This window comes from Mangifera indica, chromosome 4, assembly GCF_011075055.1.
Source record: "Mangifera indica cultivar Alphonso chromosome 4, CATAS_Mindica_2.1, whole genome shotgun sequence".
NCBI classification, from domain to species: Eukaryota; Viridiplantae; Streptophyta; class Magnoliopsida; order Sapindales; family Anacardiaceae; genus Mangifera; species Mangifera indica.
In genome coordinates, this window is record NC_058140.1 from 6,528,579 (window position 1) to 6,547,460 (window position 18,882).

The 18,882-nt window shown below is 31.8% G+C and overlaps 1 pseudogene; it reads right to left on the minus strand.

Annotated features, from left to right (window-relative positions):
* Positions 1-14,046: 14,046 nt before the first annotated feature.
* LOC123213715 lies at positions 14,047-18,384 on the minus strand (annotated as a pseudogene).
* Between the last annotated feature and the right edge of the window lie 498 nt (positions 18,385-18,882).

The following is an 18,882-nucleotide window of genomic DNA, read 5'->3' on the forward strand; positions in this document are numbered from 1 at the left end:
CAGCTATGTAACCCCTAAGGTTTGCTTGGGTATTGATAAGTGTTTTTAAAACCCATCGGATTCACCCATTTAACCAGTTAAATTATAAATTAATTTATGATCTAATGTATTTTTATAATTTGATTTAATCTATATGTAAATACTAACTTATTTGATTTAGTCAAACTTAATAAACTTATTGAATAAAAAAATATTTAAAATTAATAATTTGTAATTAATTTTTTTTAATCTATTTAACATAATATTAATTGTTTAATTAATATATTTAAAATTATGTTTTATGTTTAAAAAATATGATAAATATTTAACATTATAAAAAAATACATAATAATTTGAAAATAAGTTGAACCGATTGGTTGTCTGATTCAACTGGTCGAATCATAAACTAATAAAATGAGTGGTTTAATCATCGATTCGATTTTAAAAATATTAATAATAATTTAAAACCCCTGTCATTTCATTTATACTTGGCTATAAGTATTTTAACCAAAATATACAGAGAGTGAGATATAAATAACAATAAAATTATGTGTATAAATAATAAATATAATTTTATACATAAATAATAATATGTTATTATATGATTGAGTATTATTTTATTTCTAATTTAAAATTATTTAATTAAATAATAAAATATTATTATTTATACATAAAATTATACATATTATTTATATATATAATACTACTTTTATAAACTATATAACCTAAAATAGAAATAACACTGTTTTTTTTAAAACATTTCTTGCCACCACACTCTATCAGTAAAGTTGTAGATGGCCTAAACAAGAAGCCCATTTAGCCCTGGCAATTGGTCGAATCGACCCGTGTCAAAAAAAGCATGACTTAGTTAGGCATGACCCATAAACTTGTAAACCGTGGCCGAGCATGCTTTTAAGGTGGGACATATTGGGCCTACAAAAAAACTGATGGGTTGTCTTGCTACAACTTGCAAAAATATAACATATTATTAAAATTATTTAAAAAAACTAATTTTTGGCAAATCAAGCTACAAAACACGTGAATTGCCCCATAAAAAGCTCACAAAGACATGATCCAAAGGGTCACAAGTAGGGTTGGATTCAAATCGGGAGCTCAAGCTCGGCTCAGTTTATATATAACAGAACTCTCAGTTTGACTTATTTTAAACTAGAGTTTTTAACTATTTTGTAATTAAAACGACATCGTTTTAATACATATTAGTCAAAATGATGTCGTTTTGTATTAACATTTTTAATTGAAAAATTTAATGAGTAGTTCAAACTCGAGCTCAAGCGGACTCGGTTCGAGTCCAACCCTAGCCATGAATTGTGCCTCAAGACTTAGTGTCAAGGTGTGATATGGGACAATGTTTTTGATTTGTGAAAGGAAAATAAAGATAAAACATGAAAAGAAAAGATATCAAATGAAGATCTACATTAAGAAAGAGGTTTAGTGAAAAAGGCGAATGAAGAGAAAAATAATGGAAGACCATGGAAAGATGATGATAGCATGGAAAAGCAATTAAAACATTGAAGAAATAATCCAAAGGAAGGAGGATGATGTACCACCTGATGTGACAATCAAAGAAGATAAAGCACATAGTGTGATAACTAAGAATGATGTGACATATGAGGTAGCGTCTTGTTTGGCAACTGCGATGTGATGATATGAGCATATATGATGATATGGAGTTATATTGAAAGCCTTATAAATATGAAATAAAGATTTCTAGTTAAGGGGAATTTAGTTTAAATTAAGAATCTTTGTGACATTTGGCTTAAAATAAGTTTGTTAATCTAGTATGGTTAATTGAATCTTTTAATAATATTAGTTCTAATAAATTTAAGAGTCCTATTTTAATTTAAAAATAAAAAATTTTAGGATTTTATTATTTAGTAAAGTTTAATTACACTAGTTTTCCTAGTCTAATTGTGAAAAATAAGTCTATATAAAAATATGAGTCTTGTCATTTATTTAAGTTATCAATAAAATTTATATTTGAGTTTTATTAATAATTATTTTGTAAAGATTACATCAAATTCTTATTTATTTTTTCATTCGTTGAATGATATCAATCCTTTATCATCTTTGTTAACAATATCATAATTGCATCATTGTTTGTCTTGCATCAAGGTAGGTGTTACATCCTAACCTATTGTTATGTCTAACCCTACCCACATAGTCATTGTTAGTGATCCTTAAGCTTACCATGACCTTTGTTAGTTTGTCTCTTATCATAGTCTTTTTGTCCTTTTCTCCAAAATGGTTGTTTATTAATAAATTATGGGTTAAAAGTATTATTAGCCAATATAAAAAAGTTTATACAGTATATTATACTTTGATAGGGATGTAATTGATATTTACCTAATGGCCGTAAATTGTGCTCCTCTCTTTGCTCTTTATGCCATAAAATTAACTTATCACCAATTACCATCTTTAATAAACGTATAAGAGAAAGGGAGAGAAATCAAACTTTTTATATTTACCTTTCAACAATCAAGCCAAAATTTCATAGATATCAATGGAATCAGGTATTGTTTCAAGGTTTAATCCTAATTTTAACGTTTAAATGAAAATACCTATATTTTAAAGGATTTAAACGAAAATATCCTAAATATCTAAAAACTACCTTTCATTTATTCTATATAAACCATATATTTTTCTTTATCTATTAACATATACAATTTTACTTATTATCTGAAAGAGATTTCTAGAGAGATAAAAGAAGTTCATGATCGAGATTTTAAGCAAGAAGAAAAAAATTCATGATATCGAGATATTTATACGTACTATAACTTCAATCGTTATTATTTTATTGATAATGTAATTATATGTAGTATTTTGTATAATAAATTTAGAGTTGTGTGTAAAAAAAATTGATAAAAATTATAGAGGGTATTTTGTAATTATTATAGTAGCAAGGGGTGAAATGATATTTTATAATAAAGGATGTTAGAGGTATTAGATAATATTTGAGGGTAAAATGATATTCTAGAATAAAGGGTGTTAGAGATATTAGATCATATTTGAGGATACAATAATATTTAACAATATAGGAGTAAAATGATATTTTAAAAATTAAGTATCACATTAATCAAAATATATTAATAGCTAGAATATGTATAAAATTATATAATAGGTGTAATTGTGCAATAGAAATAAAATCAAGAAATTTGAACTTAATAATAAAATAGTATCACACAAATCTGTAAATAGCATTTTCGATTATGTTATTTATGTTGATTATATATTTCATTATAGGATTAATCTAAATGGCTGAATATGTTTCAATTAGATATAGGAAGTGGAATATATAGAAAGGGGTGACAATGTAATAAAATATGTTGGAGGTAAAAGAAAATTGATTAAAATTCCAAAGCACACAACATTTGAGGGATTAATCCAAATGGTGAGCGAAAAGTGTAACATAGATAGAAGAATATTTAACGTTCAGATAAACATGAAACCTAGGCATCTTGACAAAGACATCCCTGTTGAAATTTCAAATGGTCTGTATAACCTCTTTAAAGAATGTGTTCTAGTTTTTGTAACAATTATAATTAATGATAATAGTTATGAGGTTCAACAAGTAGATAAGAGTTTACAAGGTGGTGAGCCGAGTAGTTATCCAGAAGATCAGAAGATTGGTTTATGAGAGATTCAAAATATTGGGATCAATCCAAAACAAGAATTTTCTGAAGAAGACTTTGCATACTTAAATGATATTGATGTTGATGTATTGTATAGTGCAGAAGAATTTGTTCATGGCAACGAAGAAAAAATTCCAAATTTGACTGAATTTGATGGGAATATTATGCATGATATTCTTATCGAGGAATCGAAGTTCGAAGAGAAGATTCATGTTCATAAAGATATTAGAGGTACAAGTAATTTCCTGCAAATAAATCTTGATGGTGGAAATGTTCGTATTGATGCATTTCATTAGTTACCATCTTTTCCTGACCATTCATCTACATCCAGAAGCCAAGGAGTGCAAAGAGATGGTGATTCTCTAAAAATTGGTACATTATTTTCAAGTAAAAAGTATGTCATTAATGCGATAACTCGAGATACTCTTGAGAAGGGATATCAGTTTAGAGTGCACAAGTTAGACACACTTAGATGAGAGGTTAAATGTTGTAATGAACAATGTAAGTGGTATGCACGGGTAATGAGCTTTAGGGCAAATTTTGAGGACTAGATTTATATTGGTTGATTGTGTTTATCACCAAAGGAGATCATTGTGGACATCGTTGACCTATGTAAAATTGATATATCATTTGCACAAGCATGGTGGAAGAGAAATTGGCACTTCAATTATTAATGGGCATACTAGAAGAGTCATTTATGCTGCTGCTAGAGTATTGTTACAATTTAATATGTTGTACTCTGGGAACTGTGATACATACACTAATGGATGAGTATGAATGATTTAAATACTTTTACATGACATTGGTTTGTAGAATCTGTGCATTCCAATAACATATTCGACTAGTCATTTGTATTGATGTTGTCTTCTTAAAAGGTAGATATCTAGGTCAGTTATTTATCACTGTTACATTGGATGGTAATAATCAAATATACCCATTGGCTTTTGGCATCGGTCCCAAAGAAGATTATGGCACATAGTGTTGATTTTTAACAAAGTTGAAGGATTGTTTAGGTAAGGTACCTTATTTAGTAATGATTTCAGATCGATATATTAGTATATTATTTGCAATGACTAAAGTATTCCTAGGTAGACATGTCAATTGGGTCAAGTCAAATAGAGGTCTGACACGAAGCACGAAAAAAAAACACGGCACGAGAAAGCCCGACTCAGTATTGTAGCGTGCCAGGCTAGGCCCTTAGGCCTATTGGGCCAGGCCTCGAGCTTTAATATTAAGCCCATGGGTCGACCGGCTCGACCCGATACTATTTAAAAATTTTTGTTGGCAGAAGCAAGGCTTCTACCTTGTGTATCCTTCTGCGTTGCGGCAGAAGCCTTGTTAGGCAGAGGGAAGCAGCAGAAGCCTTGGCCTTCATTTTTTTTTAATTAATTTATTTTTTATATAAACCTATTCAATTTTTCTTCATTTTCACTTTCATTTACAAATCTCTCAATCTCAATTATTTCATTATATTTTCAATCTTATTTTCTCTCATCAATTATCTTTCAGAAAATATCTGAATTCATAAATAATAATTCTTTGTGTTTATAATTTATTTTTATTTTAATTTTATCATTACAAAATATTATAAATAGATCAAGTATCAAATGAATTTAATCTATTTGAATATTATTATAGTATATATTTATTTATGTTTTATAATTTAAAAAATAATTTGTCTTTAAAAATTTTAAATAATTTTTTTTAAATATTTAAAGCCCGGCCTGACCCGACCCATTTTTATATGGGTCGGGCCTTGGACCTTTATATATTAATGGGCCGACCCGACCCAAAAGCTCATTACTATTTGGGCTTTGGCCCTACCCAACCCATTAGACTGATGAGTCGAGCCTAAGCCACTCGGTCGGGCCCATTGACGCCTCTATTCCTAAGTGTGCACCATGACTATTATTATCATCACTTTCATTGTAACATGCGATCCAAGTATAAGAAGAATGCAAAAGTCATGTGGATGTATTGGAAAACAGCTAAGACATACACGAAGTATGAATTTTGAGAGATAATGAAGTTATAGTCCCGTATGCATCCTGATGCAGCAACATACTTGTGTGAGATGGGTTTCAATCGGTAAGCAAAGACATATTTCCCAGGGCATAGGTATAATATAATGATTACTAATATCGCTAAGTCATTTAATACACTTGTCAGACACGCTTGAGGTTTACCCATTACTATGCTTATTGAGTTCATCAAAGGTACATTACAACGATGGTTTTATGAAAGAAGAAATCATGCAAACAAGTACATATTCAATATTATAACATGTTATAAATGTGTTTATGTATATTTATACTTAATTATTTACCATATCTGTTTATATTTTTATGATTTGTAGATACTTGCCATCAGCCCAATAACACCTTAGGCAAAGGAAAAGATTGTCAAACATATATGAAAATCTTTAAACTTGGAGGTGTGTCTTATTACATCTGAACGGTATGAGGTTCTTGGTAGTGGCCAATACAATGGTGTGGTCAATCTTGTAGAGCAGACATGTACATATAGAAAATTTCAACTATTACAGATTCTTTGCATGTATGCCATCGTTGTTGCTAGATATATGAAGTTCACCACCTATGTTCAATAGGTGCATCCATACTACAATATCGCTTTTTACCATGCAGTCTACGTGGAAGCCATCAATCCATTAGGGGATCAATAAAATTGGTTGCATGTAGAGAAGACAAGCATTATCCATCAATTATTCCTCCATTGTTATCGTGCTAGTATCTAACAAATAAAAACAGACATCTTTCACAAGAAGACGTTATTGAACAACTTATTTGTAGTCAATGTCACAAACCTGGACATATGAGACAAAATTACAAGAGTCTTGTTCTGATACCTAGTTTCATACCATCAAGTTTAACAAGGAAAAAAAATGGAAGATAACTGCACTTATAATCGTACATTTTGATATAAAATTTGTGATTGTACTTATTACTTTATATATAAAGTTTGTGATTGTAATATATTATCTTTAAATCTTGTGATTGTACTTGTTAATATATCTATAAGATTTTGGCTTGCAATCGTTACATATATATCAATGCTGATTTCATATATCCATTTTTAGTCGGTTTTTTTTCACTTGACCTATCGGTTATAATAATTATATAAAAGACAAACACATATAAATGAATAAACATATAGACATACTAACACATAAAACATATGAATGAACAAACATACATATATATATATATATATATACACAATTGCTGATAATATAAAGGTTAATCAATATCTTGAAAATAGCTATGTGGCTAAACGCGTGTGTAGTCATAATGAGTCCTTAGCTTCAAAAGATAATGGTTGGCCAAGTGCCAAACACTCGATGTAAAGTAACATGAACACACCACAATCACTTGATAGGAGCGCCTACTACAATATATCCACCACCCTATGCAATACAAATGGATCATCCCATGAAGTTTGACCTGCATAAGACCAAAATGATATTGTAGGTAGCAAATGTGGTATCATCGATATAAACCCTAGTATTTTTCTGCTAAATATCTCTGAGTCGACAGTAAAACTATGTAACGAGTTATACACTGTGATCTTCTACTCCTTTAAATCCAGGATACCTGCTACCTAAAGTGCATTATTGAAGTTTATTGGGATAAAAACTTGCACACATTGACAAAATACATATATTAGACCTTAATTTAGTAATCCTTGTAAAATAATTGAGAATCGAATTCTCACCTTATCCACCACACCCTAGGGTTGCAAATGTAAGTCATGGGAATAATTCTCATCTATTAGTCATGTGAAAGTAAAGGAAACTAATAGTTATATTGATCTTTCATCCATGCAGCAAACTTATAAGGGATGTATGCAACAAAACAACCCAAAATTGTCGTCCAGTTTTGACGGACCTCTATAGTAATATCATGTTTTCATTAACGAAATAATCCTAAAAACAAATCCATGCGCCGTAGAAACAAATAATATAACATTATCACGCATCTGAATGATATTCTATATTAAAAATCAAAATTAATCAACCAAGTGAACTCATTTGTCAAACAACCATCTGAATGTGTTCATAACTATACCCTAGAATGTAATTTTGGTCCTCATCCATATGTCGTACACCTCTATTTTCTTGAATAGATCGGGTTCTACATATCATTTCTTAAAAATTTTCTTGTGCTTGGTACTCGATAATCGCATAATTGGCTTCACCCGTTGGATCCGTGGTTTCAATGGATTTGTGTACAGGCTATGAACAAGCGATCCTTTCTTGACAAGTCGGCCACGAAATATGTGAAAATACTATACAAAAACAAATAATATGTCATTTAAAATTATATTAACTTGTGAGATATTTAAATTTATTTCAATACCTTCAGTAAGATAGAAGTTATGGTCAGGGAATCTACAAGTGAGGTCAGGTTGACTATATCAAATTTTTGGACTTGTTGGAATTAAATACATGAAAACAGTAAATAAATAATATACTTTTCAATCATACGTACAAGATATAATGAAAACATTTATGAAATTTGCATACCTGAACTATCTTTCCCTATGTCGGGAGTTGAACCACATAATCTATTGAACAAGTAATGTCAGTCAACTCGTTATCCTAAGAGGTAACATCAATTATCTTTTTCCCTTTGCTTAGTGTGCTAAGATAGACCAATCGGATATCTTGTTAAAACAACAGAAAAAAGGTAAATGACAATTTATAGTAACAAAATTAACAATTTTTATTTATTAATCTAACAGTTTACCTCAACCATCGAAGAAGGTGATAATGGGGAATCCTTATGGGGTGATATATCGTCGTCGACATCCTATAACAATATTAACATTTTATGTTGGTTAATCAAAGTGTTTAACAAAAATTACAAAGTATAAAGTTAACAATACATGTATCTCTACTGTTGAAATAGGTGTCAATGTAGGATCCCCCTTCGATGTGGCCTCATCAACACTAGGACACTGTCATAATGTTGACAATAACGAGTTAACAGGGAACCAATAATCCAATATGTAATTGAGATATAATATTAACAAATAACGTTATACTAACTCGAATCATCATAAAAGGTGTCAATAGGGAAACCTCATGGGTGATCCATCATCGCTAACATCCTATAACAATATTAACATATTTTATATTGGTTAATCAAAGTGTTTTATAGATATTACAATGTTTACAATCAATAGTATATGTACCTCTACTGTCAGAACAAATGTTAATACGAGATTCCCCTATGGTGCAGCCTCATAAATGTTGGGGCACTGTTAGGGCTGGACTCGAGCCGAGCTAGCTCGAGCTCGAGCTCGGCTCGGCTCGGTTTGAGCCTGAAATGAGTTGGGTTCTGTTCAGCTCGATCGAGCTCGAGCTGGCTCGGTATATATTTTTTTAAATTTTTTATACAAAACGGCGTCGTTTTGATCCATATATATATACAAAACGGTGTCGTTTTGGTATGAAAAACGAGCCAAGCCGAGCCATAACCGAGTCGAGCTAAAAACGAGCCAAACTCAAGTTGAGCCGAGTTCAGCTCGAGTCGAGCTCGAGCCGGCCATTAAAAAATCGAGCCGAGCCTAAGCTGGCTACGAGCCGAGTTTGGCTCGGTTCGAATCCAGCCCTAGGCACTGTCATAATGTTGACGGTAACGAGTTAACAGGGAATCGATAAATGAATTTTGAATTATGATATAACATTTACGAACGACGTTATACTTACCTGAACTATCATAGAAGGTGTTAATAAGGAGACTTTATGTGATGATCTCTTATCACCCACATCAAAAGTCAATATAAGATTCTTCTTGGATAGTCCCTCAACAAAAAGCTAATACTATAACAATATAAACAATAACAAGTTAACAGAATACTAAAAGTATTTCTAAACTATCATTTCCAATATATTGAAAAAGTTTAACGTTTACCTCGATAGTATGTGGAGATGTGAATGTTAAACCCCTTTTCGATAGTCTATCATCATCGGCATGAGGAAACTGTAACAACATATACAATTAATGTAGGGTTTACATGTTTGCATATTTAAATAATTGAAATATCTAGTAAATTATTAACTTTTTTACCTGCACGATAGTATTTGTGCAAAGATGAGATCATGTGTCCTTTATATAAGTCAGCATGTCCTCTATACGAGTCATCCTATTCTCCATACGAGTCAATCGATCTAAGATAAGATTGTCCCATTGAGCCAATGTAACATCAAAAATAACATATAGAGAAATCTTCTCCAATGACAAGAGGATCATTTGATGTGTACTTAGTGGCAAATGGTACAATAGAAGGCTCCAGTGTTATGCGTTTAATAACAAGGGTCATAACAAGGGCATCGACAAAAGTAGGCTCGATGACAAAAGGATGAACAAGAGCCTCGATATGAGGTGGAGCAACGACTAGAGAAGTAATGTCAAGAGGACTCAATGATGCATCTCCTCACGAGAATAAGAGTGATGTCGATGAAAAAGATTGTCTATCTGACATCCTGTGTATCAGACAATGTCATCAAACTAGTCTGTGACCTTTTCCACTAAAGATAAAACTAGTGGAAAATTAACATCATTCTATAAATTTTTGTTTAAGTGAACTTTGTTATTATACCTTATACATATTTTAATCAATAACAAATTATTACTTATTGCATCTTCGGTGAAGATAGTTGGGATAACATTCCATCTTGAGATATCTTTCATATACCACCTTAAAATCTAGGCAGATCCTGAAATTCGCATGATATCCGCCCATTGATGTAATGTGTTCAACATCTCGTATATCCAAAACTATAATTTCAACTTAAATCTATTACTCTATAAAATTATAATAGTATTAAATCAATTATATTTTAATCATAATTTTTTACCTAGAATGCTAGTAGAAATCTCATGATACCATATTCTTTATTGGGTCAAATCCATAGAAATTTGGGTGATATTATCACAAATTAGTGATACATCATTTGCCACACTTGTACTCCCCATAGGTATGCATTGAACTGTCAAGATGATCAATCAATTGTAATATCTTTTGGGGGATTGTTTTCCTCAAATCACTTCCTAATAACCCTATGTAAAGATAAAACAACAAGGCTAACTTTACCACATCTGGGTTAGATTTGAGCCAAGCCAAGCTCGAGCTCTCTACGAATAAGCTCAAGCTCGAGGTCGGTTGGAGCTTGAGCTTTAACTAACTCGTTATTAAAACAACGTCGTTTTAATAAATATTAGTTAAAATAACATCGTTTTATATCAAAATTTTTAGCTTGCGAACTTGATAAGTAACTCGAGCTCATTTGGGGTTAGCTCGTTTCAAACTTGTTCAAGTCGAGTTTGAGCTCAAGCTTGATTCAAATCCAACCCTAACTATATCTGTGTCGTCTTCCTCTTAAAGCCTCTATTGGAAAACATGACTCAGATCAGCATATGCAACTAACTTACGCCCTTGAAAATATGTATGGTAGATCAGATCTGTGGCCTTCGATGGAATATATATGTCAATATCCAACATATGACTAAATCGAATGTTTGTCATAATGGCAAACTTGTACAGGCTAAAGTTTATGTCAATCTCATTAACTCAAAACCATAACTCATCGTTTGAGTTCGCCTTATTTACCACTCTTAGGATGAAGGAATGTATTAATACTCCACTGAATCGATTATCCTTAAAGTCTAGGAAGTGTCTGAAATAAGTACGCCACAACATTTGTAACTATCGCTTTGTTAATATTTTTTTAATCAGGGCTCCCACATCTTTATATCCACAAGTAGTAACTTAAGTTTTGAAGTGTTTTTCCATAAGGAATCTGATTTCCCTTTTCCTCATCATTTTTTCTCTTTTGTTAGGCTCCTTGTGAAAAAATGAAATTATAATTATATCAATTTTATATTAGAGATGATTCAATTCTAAACATAGATATATTATTCAAAAAAACAGTCCTCAAATCGAATTCTACATGTCAAAAAACTTAGAATGCAAAAATTTCAATTTGCCCCCTTATATAAAAGCCTATAATTTTGAGGAAAATTCATTTTGCCCTACCAAAACCCACCATGCGAATTCGCGTTGCAGAAAACTTTGGAAAAACGTATTTTGCCTCCCTTCACCACACAAATTCGTGTGTTAACGAATTTTTCAAATTTGCAATTCTGTCCCACCATAAGATTTATTGTTTAAAAACTCGCATTTTAGCCCCGAACCATATGAATTTATGTGGTCAGTAAAACATTCGTGTAGTTAGGGCTGGATTTGAGCCGAGCCAGCTCGAGCTCGAACTACTTGTCAGATTTTTAAAATAAAATTGTTGATACAAAATGACGTTGTTTTGATCAATATATATTAAAACGATGTCGTTTTGATAACGAAAAATGAGCCGAACTGAATTCGAGCCAACTATATATGAACCGAGCCGAGCTCGAGCTTGGCTCGGTTCGAATCCAGCCCTAAGTGTAGTGATTGTCGATTTCGTGTAATGAGATTTCACCTCCCAAATTTCGTTTTTCAAACGTCATTTCAACATTAATCAACTCTACAACTAATCTAACGTAAAAAAAATTTATCAAAATCACCAATAGATCAAGCAATTTCATCAAATCTTTCAAATTGGAACCCTAAGTCTAAACACGCAAATTTCACATCTAATCGACTAAATCTTGCACCGAAATGCTTAAAGACATGACAAGGATTGTTTTACTAACCTTTTTATCCATTTTTGTCATCAAAAATTTCGAGAAAATTGCCTAAGAAAATTGGTTAGAGAGAGTATGTGAAACGTTTGGCTGGGTATACGATTTTGTGTGGCTGAGAACGATGATTAGTAGTGTTCTTTGTTTTTGGCATGAAGGGCACTTTCGTTTATAATTCAAAAAGTTGGGTAATTTCGCTTTTCACCCCTAAATTTTGGGTAATTTAATTAATTTCTCTTGTTTCAATATGTAATTAACTCATGACAATTGGATGTTCAAACTTCTTAAGATAAAGTTAGGGTAATTTTTAAGATCAATATCATTAAATGATGTGTAAATAGAAATTAGAGATTTAAATTAAATTTGATACATGTTAATAAATAGATAATGTATTATATCATTATATGAATCAATATTAATGTTTGTAAGATAAGGGTTCTTGAATCATATAAATGTGTACAAAAACTATGTGTACCCATTTTGAATACACAAATGGGTACACAGTTATATGTATCATCAAGTGATTGAGTGATTTTGAATTAAAAATAAAGTAACATCCAATCACATGATTACATACACCAATTTGTATCCATTTATATACTCAAAATATAACATTACTAAAATTTATATTGATGATTTGTTTGTTCTAATTTCATGTAAAGTTGAACTTGCTTGTGGCATCATAACGGGTTACAGAACTTCTACAAGATCAAACCCCACACATTTAGCATAGAAACTCTAGTTTTACATGTGTACTAAGAGATCAAGCTCTAAACATGGCTCCACGCTCTAAGAACTTAGAAAACATGCAACATCATAAAACTAATCTCATGCATAAAATTGGGTAACATGTTTTCATGAAAATCATTGTACATGTACTCGAACCCTTTGACATTTCATTTGGGCTTGCATATTACTTTCACCTTTCTAAATATTGGTCATGTCTCATGCCCTAACTCTTCAAATTACCTTGCGATGTTTTGGAACTACTATGTCCCCCTCAATATCCATTTAAAACTTATGAAAAATACTTTTCAAACAGGTGTTCAGTTTAAAATCAAAAACCCCTTGATAGCTAAAAATGAGCCTAGAGATAGGTGAATAGGTTCTTTCAAAATTTTAACAAATAAATATAAATTTTATATTGTTTTCTCTCCACAACTCCTTTTTAAACAATTCTTGTAAATCTTCTTTGATCTTTGTGGGTTTACTTCTCTCTGCTAGTAGTTCTTTGATCTGTGGAACTCCATATGTTGTCCCTAGATAAAAGGTGAGACTTCTTATTATGAGGTTATGGCAAATTCTACTGCATTAGGAGTATTTCTACTGGCTTGAATTCAAGTTTGTTTTATTTTTGGTTTCAATTAATGAATTGGTTTCTTTCTCATTACAATATTTTGCTTTTGGTTTCAGTTATTGGATTGGATTCTTAGTTGTAATGCAACTTATCCATCTAGGAATCCATTAATAAATGTAATGTATGAAGTAGTTTTAAGATCCAATTATAGGATGCATCTTGTTTATAACTTTATCATACCTAGCTTCAGATTTCACTATTTGGTAGTACATCTTCTTCAATTTATATTTGGTTTCATGATGCAAATTGAAGTTAAGTTGTTTCTTATTTTGTTTTTAGATGACTTGTACGGATGCAAGACAGGTAAAGTTAAAGTACAATAGGTTATATATGAAACTATACTTTATAAAGAAGGTCAGTAGAGATACTTCGTCGATGCCTCTAAAAGTGTACAATCGGTTACTATTGTCTTGATTATTGTTATAGGCTTCACACTATGCTAACGAAGGTGCATAGGCTACTTTGATTGTTGTAAGTTTGTGCTGATGTAAATTTTTTCCATATAGGATAGTATTCTTATTTGGTTGACAAAAAAAGTTTAGTCTTTTGAGATATGAAAGAAGATTTAAAGTGTAAAAAAACCTAGAATATTATCTTCTAGTGTCTCTCTAGGGACAATTATTTAATCATTCCATCTGAACTACATGCTGCTTGAATAAATAAGAATCAGTTGTTGAAACCAATCAGTAAGTCCTTTACACGCTGTTTGTCCCAGAAAAAAAACCATAAAAGAATTGTATTCATATTTATTTATGTTTTTATCTCACTAAAATGATAACTGAAGATGGTATTTAACTTACACTTCTAGAGGATAGGAATTCTTAGTCTTCCTTAGATGAAATGAGTCAGTAAAAGAGGGTTATTGCTTGAATTTTTTATAGTGAAAAATCGGAGATGGTTTTTAGTTTTGAGGAGTTTCTTTCTTTTAAGATGGTGTATTTTGTTGCATCTTATTAACTAGCTTGATTAGAATTTTCCATTTGATTAAATTTCATGTCAACATTATTAATCTCTTAATCATTTTCACTTATATTGCAGGTTGAATGACATCTTTGTTCGAGTTGTTTTTTCCTATGCACATTCCTAAATCATATGGCTAAATTTCTATATTAGCAATGAAACAACACCACATTTAAATTTAAGAGTTATATATATATTATTTCCCACCTAAGGTTTAGTGAATCTTCAAGTTTTCACCCATTAAATGGTTAAATGAGATTTTGCCACCTAATTCACAATGGAAATTTCGCTATAACATAGATGCAAAAATTGTAATTATCATATTACTACATATTAAAGTTTTCCTCTTTTCTCTCTCACCCCTAAACATTCTCGTGTGCTCTTCTTTGTTATTATTGTCATCACTATCACCATTTCCTCTTTCACAGTCAATTAAAAAGTCATTTTTTTCATCATTCTTGGCAACTTCATGCCTATTTGCACCATGCAACAAAGCTCTCTCATCAGTCCTTAAACTTATATCCATTCATTCCATCCCAACCAACACCACACCATCTCTCATTCTTATTAGTCAATCATTTTGGCTATTAAAGGTGTAAGAGTGAAGGAAATGAAAATTGTTTTGACAAAATGAAAAGGGAAATGGTATAAGAGAGTTGTAGATTTGAGAGAGAAGAGAAATGTGAGTTTGGCGATAATGGTCAAAAAGATATTGGTTGGGGTTACTAATTTGGGTTAATTTAGTTTGTAATTTAATGGCTAATTAAAAGCAACCAAACCTTGAAGCCAGAATCTGATAGTTGTTTGATTATAGCCAAGCCACTTGATAAGGCTAATAGTTATATCTTGGACAGTTTAACATTACAAATTTTAAACATGTGATTGACATCCCTAACAGCCTAGGACATATCTCAACCATTGTGTAAATAACTCTCATATCAACCAACCTTTTATCAAGCTTATTAAGCCTCACAATTCCTACTCGCCCTTAGTGTTTTTTGCACATAAGTCAACCCGCTTATGTTTCTGGTTGAGCACACTTCATTGGTGGTGTTTAGCTCGGTCTTAACTAACCTCATGCCTCATTTCAGTCTTACTTGCACGTACCCTACATCAACTTGCCTACATGTTAAATCTTCCACTCGTTCTATGTTCGGCTTATCCAAGGCATTATTGCAACAATTTAGTTTCTATCATCATTTGAGCCCTTGGCTTGGCTTGTTTAAGGCATTGTTACAACAATTTAGTGCTTATCTTATGCATTGATGTCTACTCATCAAGCATGTGTATCACTCATGTGCACAACTATTTTGTGCCCCCCACACTTTTGCCTCTATTTACCTATACATTTTTTTCCTTCATAACCCACCTTTATACACAGGCTTTCTTTTTCTCTGTGGGCCACTGCATCTTAGTCTGTGCATCGCCCAACGTGCACTTATCTTACGTGCTTCCATGCAACTTAATGATCATGTATGTACACTATCTCTTGCATATGTGTTTCTACGTTCACATGTTTGATCTTGTATTTCCCCGTGTGTGTATCTCAGTGCCCCAATGCCTTCTGCATGTGTGCCTTTACTCACACACTTTATCAAATGATACCTGACATGTCTTTGTTTAGCTTGATTACCAAACATATCAAATGACTCAAAACAGCTTTTGACACTCCTTGGATCCCCGATTACCTCAGTTCACAATATTCGTCCACACTATCTAGGCATGCCTAACCATGTTATCCTTAGGCCATTCGTCGAGTCCAGCATGCTAACCCAATGCACCTGTTTACCTTCAATTATCAGGGGTGTGATAGTAGCTTTCTCTATGCACTTGTTCATTCTCGATCATGAATTGTTATGTTCTTTGCACTATATGTGGATAGGTTGTGATGTTGTTGGTTGGTGAATAGGTGGTGATTGATGAATACTATGATGATGTATAGGTTGATGATGGTAGTTATTGCATTATGAGTCATGGATGTTATTGAATGATAATGGTACTGTTTGGTGGTGAAGAACAGTAATGGTATGCAGATTGAGCATGAAGGTTATGATGAACTTTTTGTAAGTTTAAATTTTCAAGAAAAATAAAATAATGTTGTTGTCTTTCCATTATCAAAATTCTATTAATGAAGTTATGAATCAGGGAAGAAACTATCATTTAACAATTCAGTGGGTGGAAACTTATTATTGGCCTTGATGAGGTATGTATTTTACTCAGAATTATAGTAATTATCGAGACAAAGGACTGACTTAACTCCTCAAGCCTAAATGAGCTTTATAGGATGAGACAAGGTGTAAATATAAGACAAATACGAAGTTGTGCCATGATGCACAGGAAATAATTGTGCTTATTGTCATATCCAAATTCAGGTTGGTGCCTAAAAATGAAGCTTCAAATCAAAGTTGCTTCTGACTAAGTCCCTTTAAATACTTTAACAAAGATAAAAATATTCCTATGCAAAGACTGATTAGGCTAATTACACATTGAAATGATATGGCAAAACATTTACCTTGTAAAAACATAACAATGCAACTCATTGGCACTGAGGGAATCAAATTAGCCTACAAATCCAATTGCAATTTGCACTAGAAACTACATTGAAGGTATCTCAACTGTGTCTATAGTCTACTTCAACCCCATTTTGGATAGGTATGTTCTAACCTTTCTATTAATCTACCACCAATAAGCACATACCACAGTTACCTACCTTCAGACCTAGTATCCATCATGCTTCATCCCTATCAGCCATTCACAAATGTATTTGCATGACCGAATTATAGAGAGTTTGCAAATTATCCTAAAATTAATGTGCCCACTGCTGTTGTTGCATATGTCACACATTTAGAACCTACTATTTTACCCAGTGTCAAGTAATTTCTGATTAGCTTAGTTCATTGAAAATGTTGCCAATCTTTAGAACATTCATTACTTAATGTTTTGATTGGAAGTGAAAATAGAGTATGGTATGTAGTATAATTCCCAACCTTCTAGCATCCTATAATTTAAACCTTTTTAGGCTTGTAGGTTAATGGTAGGATGGTGATTCCCATATCTGAGATTAAATAAAAGGCAACACTTATATTCCAACAACTTATTAACACCAAGACACAAAAGGGTAACCAATAAGGAGATAAATATCCTACGTCCTAAGTCAAAGAAAACAAAGATGTTAAGAAACAAATTGGAAATTTCGAGGCATAATAAATGTTCGACATCTAACAACAATAAGGCAATTTAAATAGAAAGAACAACCTAAACTAGTGAAAAATAGGTGTATCATCAATTTACAAGAGCATAACATATTATAAGAAATTGTTTATGAATCCAAACCAGATAATAATAAGCAAACTTATGATGAAATAACAGAAGAATTTGATAACCTAAGGCACTCACTCTGGCATTTCTTAAGACAGATATCATTCCAATTAAGGACTTGGTGTTGATTAACACAAACAATTCTTATGCATGCATTAGTACAAGTATCAAGCCTGAAAACACCACAAACAGTTACACACATATCAACTATTGTATATTTTGATAATGCACTAAGCTTATTTAGCATTCTCTTTGAAGTGCATACTCTCTCACAAACAAAGATATTATCAGAGCTCTTCTCTCATCCTTTTGCAATCCTCTGCTTTTTTGCTCTCCTCTTCTTCATCCTGATAGCCTGCCCAATAATTACAGGTGGTATTACTGCACCTAAAAGACACCATCATGGATCTACCATGCTTGGAAAACACAAGCTTAGAGAAATGTCATAGATATGAACTTTTTTAATCAAATCTTTCCATAAAAATGATATAAAACATTTAAAATGTTCTAGTGAGCTTTCTCATTAGATTTCCCAGTACATAATAATCGCCAGAGACCAAGAACTTGTTTATCAATGACATTGAAGAACTGGAATTCCAATTATGCAAAAATATGAGATATTAAGCTTCCAATTATGCTCGAAAAAAAAAATTTAATTTCCAAAACAACAAAAGTACATACTTCCATTCATTACACATAAACAGTAAGAATTCACAATAAGAAACCAGCATCATAGCCAGTCAAATAAGAAAAAAATCAAAATTATATTCTTTTCTAGAGTTTATACCCAAAGGTCAAAATAAACAAAAAGCAGAAAAGCCCTAACCTGTAATTCTTGATCAAGGGACAAAGACAAAAAGAGGGAGAGGGTTTAAACGAAGGGCTTTTTGGAAGAATGAAAATATTGTTTAAC